General features: G+C 37.1%; 1 non-coding gene across 1 annotated transcript; it reads left to right on the top strand.

The window, feature by feature from the left end:
• The first annotated feature begins 3,042 nt into the window (after positions 1-3,042).
• Trnag-ucc (transfer RNA glycine (anticodon UCC)) lies at positions 3,043-3,113 on the top strand. The gene has a single exon. It is a non-coding gene; the product is annotated as a tRNA-Gly (tRNA).
• Positions 3,114-11,751: the final 8,638 nt, after the last annotated feature.

An 11,751-nucleotide genomic window follows, 5' to 3' on the forward strand; every position in this document is an offset into this window, starting at 1 on the left:
TTTTCCCCATAACTGAGGAGCAGGTTTTAAGTGTCTCAAGTCTCTAGATACAAAGAAAGCAACTGGTTTAGATGGTATTAACAGTCGGCTTCTCAAAGCAGGGGCTGGTCCCCTTACTACTCCTTTGACTAAGTTATTCAACAACAGCTTATCCAGTGGGCAGGTCCCTCAAAATGGAAATTATGTAGAGTCACTCCCTTATTCAAAGAGGGGTCCAGAGACGATGTCAACAACTACCGTCCAATTTCTGTTATTCCTGTTGTTATGAAAACTTTTGAACGCCTAATTCATAATCAGTTGTATGCCTTTTTAAGTCAACATAATTTGCTCTCTTCACATCAATCCGGATTCAGACCCAAACATTCCACACTTACCACTTTGATCGATGTTTCAGAATACATCCTCCAGAACATTGATGCTGGCCATTTTGTTGGATGGGTCTTTATTGACCTCAAAAAAAGGCATTCGATACGGTCAATCATGCCATTCTTATTCAGAAGCTTACATCTTTTGGAATTTTGGGTCTGGAGCTGGATTGGTTTAAATCTTATCTTAGTGATAGAGAGCAGGCAACTAAGATTGGTAGTACTATTTCTGCATTCAAATGTGTCAGCTTTGGTGTGCCTCAAGGTACAATTTTGGGCCCACTTCTATTCACGATGTACATCAATGATCTGCCTCTAACTGTGTCCAGTGATACCAAAATCACACTTTATGCTGACGACACGGCCGTTTTTCGCTCATCAAAAGACATAAATGAGATCAATGTGCATCTTAATGATGATCTTAAACGAATTACATCGTGGATGGAAGTGAACAAATTGACCTTAAATGCTAAAAAAAAAAGCCATGCTTTTTTGTTCAAGTTATTTTAATGCAAGGGTTGATGAGCTAAGTCTTTACATGAATAGGGAACAACTTGAAAATGTAAATCAATGTAAATACCTGGGAGTCATTCTCGACCAAAATCTAAAATGGGAAGCACAAATTAATCAAACTTGTTTAACAGTTTCGAAATACATTGGTATGTTGTACAGAATCAGGGAATGGCTATCTGCTAACCACATGAATACAATTTATAAAGCTCTTATTCTTCCAAGATTGACTTACTGTGATACTGTATGGGGAAATTGCAATAACACGCTTCTGAATAGGATTGAGCGTCTCCAGAACAGGGCTGGGAGGGCCATTCTTAAAGTTCCAGTCAGGACACCATCTTCTTTAATCAGGGAAAAACTTAAATGGAAGCCTCTTAGCAACCTTAGACAAGACCATCTGTGTCTTTTAACTTATAAATGTATTGCTGGTTTTGTTCCAAAGTATATGCAAACAATTTTTACCTCTGTGAAAACCAGTCATCGTCACAATACACGTGGTAGCGCTCATGGCAATATTGCACTTAATTTCAAACCCAGAATTGAAGCTGGTAGACGCTCATTCTTATTCAGAGGGGCTAAGGCCTGGAATTCACTTGATCCTAAACTGAAATCACCTCTCCCAATTAGCACAGCAACTTTCAAAACAATATACAACTCTCAATGTTATGATTCTTAAATAGTAGCCTTTAAATTTGTTTCATATTTTGGCTTCATTCGTTTATTTTGCAAAACAAGATTTGTTTGAGTTATATTTATACTATCATGCTATGCCTTACTACTATTTTGTGCAATCAATTTCCATATTGAATTATTTGTATTTGACATTAAATGAATTATTTTGTTTGTATTTGGTGCAATCGATAGTTTTGAATAATATTAATGTTTTATAGCTATGCTGGTTCATAGGTTGATTTTTGTAGTGTTTTATCTTTTAAGTAGTTTTAATGCTTATTGGGTCCCCATATTATTTGATCCTTTATTCTATATGCTTTGCCTATGTATGTAGTATTAATAGTATTTTAAACATGTTGTAAAGTTACATTGTAATTTGATTTATTTTGTAAACATTGTATTTATCTAAATTTGCAATATTATCATGTATTTGAATGTATTTAGTATTTTTAAAACCTTAATAATTATGTTATGTAAATGTTGTATTGATCCCTGGGCCTCAAGGAAGAACAGATGATTAATTGTGTTTTCAACTGATTGAGTGTCCCAGGTTAAAGAAGAAATAAAACAAACAAAACAAACAAAAAGATCGTACAACATTTTTAAGGCAATACAGCATTATGATGACTGAATATACCAACGTGAACTTGTATGAATGTCAATTTTGGATGTTAATCACCCGCCGCTCCACCATCCTTTAACCGCGACTTTCAAATGAAATCATATATGTGACGTGTCATGTCAAAAGGAGACACTTTTGGGCAGGTTATCAATTTTGAGGTTTTTACATATCTTAAATATAGAGATATTTTGCTCCACAATGCCGTTTTCCCCAATGAAATTGGACATTCCTAAGCGAAGATATTGAGTTCATAAGATATGGTATTATAAAATTGGAAATTGAGATATCGGCATTTAAAAATATTATTGACAATGTTGAAGAGTAGGAATTACCTTGTAAAATGTCTCAAAAAATACAAGATGCCAGTTATATTCCGGTCTGAAACTATCAGACATTATTTCTAACATTATTAACATCACAAATACGCAACAAACCCAAATTGTGAAAAAATCACCCCGGGCAGATTTTTGGCGATTTCTCCATTTACGATCCTGCCCAAAAGTGTCTCCTTTTGATATGACACGTCACATATATACGAATTTCAAATAAAACTTTTTTTTTCACTGGAAGCTGACCCAAAAGTACTTTCGAATACTTTTAATATACTTAATGATTTTACTTTACATGTCACGACATTCACATGACGATAGCAGCAGACCAACCCGTCAATTAAAGAGACATTCGCAGATTTTTGGGGAGTGCCGACTAAAAATGTTCACGCTCGTGAAATAATACTTGTCGGGTGGTTCCCATGGTTAGCACTCACCAGCAGCATACATGAAGCCTGATAAACAGCTGATGAACACAGTCATGTTGCATATTCAGCAACCTTTGGGTTTGTTAGCAAAAGTTTTCGCATTGTGTATTCAAGCGTCGGTGGTGTAGTGGTTAAATAGTTGCCTTCCAAGCAATTGTCCCGGGTTCGATTCCCGACCGACGCAGTGCTTTTGCTTCTTTAAATATCATGAATGATGAAAGTTGGTATAAAATGGTTCCAGTTTGAATTATGATTTACCCGAACTTTAAATTGTTTTTTAATGTTATGTGCATTGTCAAACAAAATTATTAGAAAACATACTAAACATCTCAAAAAAAGTAGTTACCCCTTTAAATAATGGCCATTTGTCAAAAACGGGCTCTTGTATTACAAATCTGTAAAATGCGTTAGAAGCAGAATTTATTTCTGCGCATTTTGAAACCTCATTTGATACGATAGCCCAGAAAACAATTAAACACCGGTCAATTTATCTTGAGATCCAGATTTGCAAGTTGCACTTACAACAATAACACTCAGATATCATTACACAGATTTCCTTCCATTATACTGAATACAAATCAATAGAATGTACTGCAACTTTCAAATCTTGGGTGACATTGATTTAAATGTACGCTGTGACGTCAATATTTAGTCAAAATGTGCAGAAATTAATTCTGCTTCTAACGCATTTTACAGATTTGTAATACAATAGCTTGTTTTTTTAAATAATGGCCATTATTTAAAGGGGGAATTACTTTAGATGTTTATTATGCATGTGCATGTTCTCTATCAGAAGCGTTGTTGCCTTCTAAGCAAATGCCGATTCCCGGCCGAATAAGTCTTTTTGAAATAATTTATATTTTAAGTACTGTTGATTGATTGATTGATCGACTATGATGCTTTCACATCAAATCATCACGGATCCTGAAAGAGAATTTTTTAACCATTTACGACCCCGGAACAAGATGCATGCAATATGATTATAAACATCTCAAAAATATTAACTAAACCCCTTAAATAATTACCATTATTCAATAAGGGGTTATTGTATTACAAATCTGTAAAATGCGTTGGAAGCAGAATTATGATTTACCCGAACTTTAAATTGTTTTTTTAATGTTATGTTCATTGTCAAACAAAAATATTAGAAAACATACTAAACATCTCAAAAAAGCAATTACCCCTTTAAATACATGAAATAATGGCCATTTGTCAAAAACGGGCTATTGTATTACAAATCTGTAAAATGCGTTAGAAGCAGAACTTATTTCTGCGCATTTTGACACCTCATTTGATACGATAGCCCAGAAAACAATAAAACACCGGTCAATTTAATGTAGTGAGGTCCAGATTTGAAAGTTGCACTTACATATAATACAAAAACACTCAGATATCATTACACAGATTTTCTTCCATTATACTGAATACAAATCAATACAATTTACTGCAATTTACGCTGTGACGTCAATATTTAGTCAATGGCTACAAATGAGGTGTTAAAATGTGCAGAAATAAATTCTGCTTCTAACGCATTTTACAGATTTGTAATACAATTGCTTGTTTTTGAATAATGGTCATTATTTAAGGGGGGATAGTTACTTTTTTAAGATGTTTATTATCATTTTCCCAACTTTGGGTCAAAGTTGAGCAATTTGGTAATATTTCATATTGCTCAATGATGACAAAATAGGCCAATGTGGAAACTTCATCACACTATGCGAGGGAGTCAGAAACAAAAACAACATTCCAACTATACTAATAAGATACTACATGTATATTCATTTGATCAGCATTTGCACATGACTGATGTGGTCACCTGGTCCACAGCCGAAAGATGATGATGGTGCATGTCTGACAAGTTGCAAATCAGTTCTCTTTCTATTGAACAATTAGGCTACCTCTTTCTCTCGCTTCTCCTTCACTTTCTCTACCTCTCTCGCCCCGGGTCTCTCGCTCTCTTTGACATTATGGTTTATTAATCCTACTCAATTGAATTCAGTTATTACATTTGATTTCAATTAAATAACCCCGTGCAGAACTTGGTCAGTCCCCTCGGATTGCGATGTCCAAACAGTAAAGGCGTATAGCGCCGATATCGAGGGGCGCGAAGTGCCGACATCGAGGTCAGTTAGTAGTACAGACCTCATAATTACTTGTGCTATTGGGCAGTGGCAGTACTAGAGCTAAATAAAATCCATGCTGCAAAAGCATACGTTGTATCCGCATAATACATGTCGACATTCGTTTATATTGTCGTATACACTAGCAGTGTTCTATAAGGTCCCACTTACCCCACACGTAAACTCGCGAAAACCAAAGGAGGAGCATATGTGCTTAATTATTATTTATACGGCTCAATTGTGTCGGAGTCGTATAAATAACTCAACCATCACTATTGTAACTGGAAATCATTATACGCGCGTATAACTACGTATAATCGAAATTCGTGTTGAAGTTAAATATCATGCGCCATTCAGACGTTTTGGCGTACAGTCGAATTAAACTACCAGCGATAGTTCCATTACCTCGAATATGGGTATACTATTGTGTCACATGTAAAGATTATATTGTATACGTTGCAACTTGTAACACGAAATAGGAAATGCCTATCACTGCTTTCTCTGACTTCCTATATCAAATCAGGAGTAAGGAGAGTCGATAGCAGGAGCCACACTTTTTCCCATTTTTCGCCATTTAACAGTGAGTTTAACTGAAAAACGTCAGTGTAATTCTTAATATTAATAGGAAATGAATCCAGCGCATTTATATTTCCACAGCATTCTTGCGGTTCTTGACAATAATAATAATTAGGGCCTATATCAAAAAGAACGTTTTCACTAGGAGCCACGACATGCTAATCTATCAGGAGCACAGTTCTTTAACCCCAATACATTTGTACATTCATTGAATGACCTTTGAAGATTTGGGTACAAAACTCATACTCTGCAACTTGAGGTCAAATTTTGCACTATGATTATGTAATTGAGGTTATTGGACTATGCCATTGGGATGAGGCTCTTGTGGTCCTGTGTTTGGGCGTTTCCCTCCGAGAACAATCATACAAGTAGGGTGGAAATGACACCCCTTATATCAAGCTTTGTGATCTCCTTTATAGAACACATACGATTTATCTTGTGTGTCAGCTTTGTTTGTCTCAATAATTATATGAGTACAAACATCACAGGTCATCATGGTCATGCTCCCCTCCGACTGCTTTAAAGGCGAAATAAAAATTCCTTTAAAAAAGGAATGTGGCGCCCAATGTGAACTTGGACGTGATATGGTGAATTCCATGGTGTGTAGATTTGGTATTATAATGATTTTTCTAGGGAAGAGTAGAAGATGATCAAATGCAAGAGAAATGTGTTTGATTGGGGAAGGTGTTCTGACAATCCAAATATAAACTTAGTCCACCTCAAATGACCTGTAACAATTTGTGATTGACATTACTTAATTCACCTCGGATGACTTTGATCTGAAATTCAACATTTTCGCGCTTACACCAATCTTATCCATAACAATTTAACTCTTACAACTTCCTGTCAACTCTCTAATTTAAAACTCTAAATTTCGGTCTGTACACTACAGTTTGTTACAATAGATAAGCAAACATTGCTGGGTAGATAACAGGATTTAGTTATTTACTTAACCCAATCATGGAGGTAGTAGCTAGTACTACCTCCATGGCAATAACCGCTATATAGATTCTATGGTAATTAGCAAACAAAAGCCATCAGTTTATTGAGGCCTCGTTAATTGGTCTTATCACTATGGACCATAAGAGTCTCATCCCAATGGCATAGTCCAATAACCTCAATTACATAATTATAGTGCAACATTTGACCTCAAGTTGCAGAGTATGAGTTTGTGTACCCAAATTTTCAAGGACTGTTCCCATGATAGATGAGCATGTTGTGGATCCTAGTGTATGGTCAAATGTCATCGTCTATGGGGTTCTAAGGCACACGGTAAACTGGTTGAACGCATACAAAGGTCAGGATTTATTAGGTGTTTTTATAAATCCTAATTTTGTATTTTAAACAAAGAATATACGCTCACCATTTTATCCCGTGCATATCAGAAAACAATAATAAACTAGTGGCAAATGGTGGTCATAGACCACAAACCTAGCTGGGGCATGTTGGTGTTGTGGAGGTATCTGACCCCTACAAAATGTTCCAAAAATGCTCCCCTGGTCATGGGGTTTGTTTTCACCGAGTTTGAGTCCCGTACTCCTAACAGATGTCCAAAAAATTCAATTCTAAGATTTGACCCCAGATGACCTTTGACCTGACCTATGCATGATGTTCCATAATGTTCCCCTGGTCTTGAGGTTTGTTGTCACCATTCTTGAGCCCCGTACCTCTTACAGATATCCAGAAAATGAAATTCTACGATTTGACCCCAGATGACCTTTGACATGACCCTTGCACAGTGTTCCAAAATGTTCCCCAGGTCAGTAAGTTTGTTGTTGTGGAGTTTGAGCCCCGTACCCCTAACAGATGTCCAGAAAATGCATTTAGAAAATTTGACCTCTACATGACCTTTGACCTGACCCCTGCAAAATGTTCCCCTGGTCATGAGATTTGTTGTCACTGAGTTTGAGCCCCATACCCCTTGCAGATATCCAGAAAATGAAGTTATAAAGATTTGACCCCAGATAACCTTTGACCTGACCCCTGCAAAGTGTTCCAACATGTTCCCCTGATCAGTAAGTTTGTTGTCACCAAGTTTGAGCCCCGTACCCCTTACAGATGTCCAGGAAATGCGTTTCTAAAATTTGACCTCTGCATGACCTTTGACCTGACCCCCGCAAAATGTTCCCTTGGTCATGAGATTTATTGTATCGAGTTTGAGCCCCATACTCCTTACAGATGTCCAGATAATGCAATTGTAAGACTTTACCCCTTAATGACCTTTGACCCCAATTCTGTGTGAAAGGTATGAGCACTGGGTAAAGCCGATGCACATGTGTAAGTGACGTCATTGTGCTATGTAATATGTGGCAGAAGAAGCATTTTGAAGATATTTGGTTATATACCGAAAATGCCCCTTTAATGACCTTTGATCCCAATTCTGTTTGCATCATATAAGCACTGGATATAGGTGATACATATGTGCAAGTTACGTAATTGTAGGGTGTAACATGTAGGAGGAGAAGCATTTTGAAGTTTGTTGCCAGAAGAAGAAGAAGAAGAAGAAAGAAAGAAGAATCGGAGAGCATTACAGTACCTAGCTGGGGGGTGTAAACCCCCAGCTAGGTAAATAAAATCCAAGCAAATTGTGGTTTTATTTATGAGCTGGCTGCTGGGCATAATTTTAGCAAAACAATTGCGAAGTCAATCTAGCAAGAGTGAAATTAGAAGCGTTTCACAAAGTAATGCCTATATTGTGGCGCCTCCGCAGAGGGCGCCACAAAAACCCCGAGGTAATAATCAAGTGTCAGTTGTAGGAGGGGGCATAAATCATTTTATATAATTATAGTGACGTAGTGTCGCATATAACTCAAAAGGATTCCGTTATTGCCAGGAAGACCCATTTTGGGGTTCTTTCAATTTCAAGAATTTTTTCTCTTGAGGTTCTGCACACAGGACAGCAAAGAACTTTTTCCGGAAGTGTAATATGCACCTAGCCCATGGGTAGTGGAGTAGTGTTGGCAAGGGGATATATTGAGAAAATCTCTGCTAATCTCATTATTACAAATAAGACTTCCCTTCATCACCACTTGCAGGCTCACAGGACTTCATCAGAAAGTCATTGTGGAATGTTTGTGGAGCGCCGGTAATCCTACAATAATACAGCACGTTTGGATTGAAATCTTAAGTATAGCATAGGGTATTCACCACGAATAAGAAAAATGAGCATTAGTTTTCCAAGACGCGTCAAATATTTTTACCGCCCTACAGATATTGTCAGGGATAACATTTACCAAATGTTTTTACTCACCGAATATCCTGTTCCTCTTAACCAGAACCTCTCATGGCATCATCCTCTATTCGCAATACGGCAAATACAGATACATCAAAGTTACTTTTAGAGCTCTGATGAAGATAGCATCCAAACGATAACAGCCACAGCAGAATAATATCCAGTATATTCCGGGGTTTAATGTGCATCCCCCAGCAGTCTACCAAACCAACCTTTTTAATTTCTTATAATGGCCCCATTTTTGATACTTTCGCTATTAGTCTTGGATCAAGGATATTCATTATGTGGATGACACTACGATGCTTCATTAGACATGGTAGATCAGCATTCAATTCGTGTAGTTTTAAGGGGTACTACACCCATTGATTTTTTTTTGCATTTTTTTGCATTTTGTGAAGAAATTACAACAACAAAAAATTGGACAAAGTGGTATGCAAAATGAAGGGGCAAATCTTCTCGTTTTATTGGTGGCATCGGTATCAACGTAGCTTACATGCTTTTAAATGTAGAAGCCAAAAGGTGGTACATCACTGATGATTTAAATTCACTTCATTTTGGAAAGCTTACTATCAACGGATTTCATTAAAATTTTCGATATATGTTGCTAACAGATTAGGGAAATAAAGTTGATATGTAAAATGGGAATAAGTGGTTCCTGATTTCTTTTATGACTTCATGAACTTGGTGCTCCACAACTATCAAAAAGGAACTGGTTAAAATGCTTCTATTTTCAATGTTGAGCTATATTTTGTATTTTTAACTTGCGACATTATTTCACTGATACTTAATTAAGCCATAGGTAACATGTTACCACAACCATACTGCAGCGATGTTGAAAAAGTTGTATTTCTTGTCACCTATACCACCATATTGGGTAGTTTTCCGTAAGCTTAACTTTTGTGATTTTGGTAACTATTTTATATTTATTTGTGAAATCCATCTCAACTAGGCATTCTAAATTATACTCACCATTTACATCCCAAGGTATATTAGTATATCCACCTTGCACTTCTCGATATATAACCAGTTAAAGACAGAATATCAAAATATGCCTCATTATGATATCACAGACTCTCACATGTGTATTCAAAATTGATGCTTAAATTTGACCTGAACCAATTGAACCTGACATGCGGTGACCTAATAGCCTTTTCTTCTCCTAACAACACATTATAGTATTAAATTGACTAATGACTATGCATCCATTGTGTAAGTGTTTATTTAATTTATTCAGTGTTACATTTTGCATGCACCACTAGATTTTCTATAGAGTGTATAACAAAGGATTTAATGTATTCTATTCATGTACCTTGCTTGAAAATGTTGAATAGAATAAATTATGGTTTGTAATGAAACACACATCTGCGTTACTAGGATACAGCAAACAAAAAATAAATAGGGCTAAAATGACTTACTAAAATGGTTTAAAAGCACTTTGTATGTAGATATATTTTATAAGTTCATGACATGAGGTGATGAACATATTTATGTACTTTATAAATTTGCAAGAAAAAAAAAAAGAAGATGGGTACTGATGAAAAGATATTATTTTGAAGTAATTCCTGTCGTACAAACTAGCCGAATTGTAATAGACCATGTCCATTCTCAGCATTCGGTAAATTGCGATCTGTTAGACAATTCTTTCTTTATACGCCTTTTGATTTTGTCTCGTGAAGTCTTATAGGTTAACTCATAAACCAGGGTAAACGTGGGAACGTCATTGTACGTATTATCACAAATACTAGTGCGCCTGTTGCTGTAATAGCCCTTTAGCTATTAGGGGGTATGTGGGCACTTATTGGGGTATGTGGGCGCTTATTGGGGTAGGGGCGCTTATAGAAATCATTTTCAGCAATGAATGCTGGGAAGACACTATAGCATATTTGCAGCAATGCATTCTGGGTAGACATTTACAGTGCATTTCAAATTGGGCAGATAGACAAAAGCTGAATGGAATCTATGAATGAATGACCTTGTTCACCTGCTTGGGCAGCTTGAAACTTGTTGTAGATTGTCTATTGGATTCTTTTTATCCACTTGCTGCTTTGTATCCACGTGGGGTACTTTTCCCCTATGACCTTTGACCTTGACCTCCGATGACCTTCAAAACTACCCGGTAAACAGCGCACGCCCGATACCCATCTATGTGTGAAATATCGGAACGATGCGTTGAAGCGCGGCGGAACGCATAGCCGGACAGACACACACACGGACAGACACACACACAGACAGACAACAGCTATTATTTTAGTAGTACTAGTGCACCTGCGGCTGTGAGAGCCCTGATGCTGTGAGAGCACTGGCATGATAGCGATACTGTTTAACCCCAGATGACCTTTGACCTCTGATGGCCTCGGTGTAATTTTTTTCATGCTCCCCTCATACGAAGGATTCCACCTATCAAGTTTAAGCCCAATAGGGCAAAGTTTAAATTTAGCCCCTACATGACCTTTGACCTTGGTTGACCTCAATTTTGTTTTGCGCATATATTCCCCTCGTATCAAGGATTCCACTCACCAAGTTTGAGCCCGAAAGGACAAAGTTTGAAATCTATGACCTTTGACCTTTGACCTCGGATGACCTCCATATAATGTTTTTCATGCTCCCCTCATACAAAGGTTTCGACCCAACATGTTTGAGCCCGATCGGACAAAGTTTGAAATTTGACCCCTCCGTAATGACCGTTGACCTCGGTTGACCTCGATTTAATTTCGCGTATTACATTCCCCTCCTATCAAGGATTCCACCCACCAAGTTTGGGCCCGATCGGACAAAGTTTAAAATTTTGACCTTTGACCTTGACCTCCGATGACCTTCAAAACCACATGGCCAACATGCTTTTCCCAAGACCTATCTATATCCAAAATTTCAGCACGATGCGTTGAAGTGCGGCG

This window comes from Amphiura filiformis, chromosome 2 (assembly GCF_039555335.1).
Source record: "Amphiura filiformis chromosome 2, Afil_fr2py, whole genome shotgun sequence".
In the NCBI taxonomy this organism is placed as follows: domain Eukaryota; kingdom Metazoa; phylum Echinodermata; class Ophiuroidea; order Amphilepidida; family Amphiuridae; genus Amphiura; species Amphiura filiformis.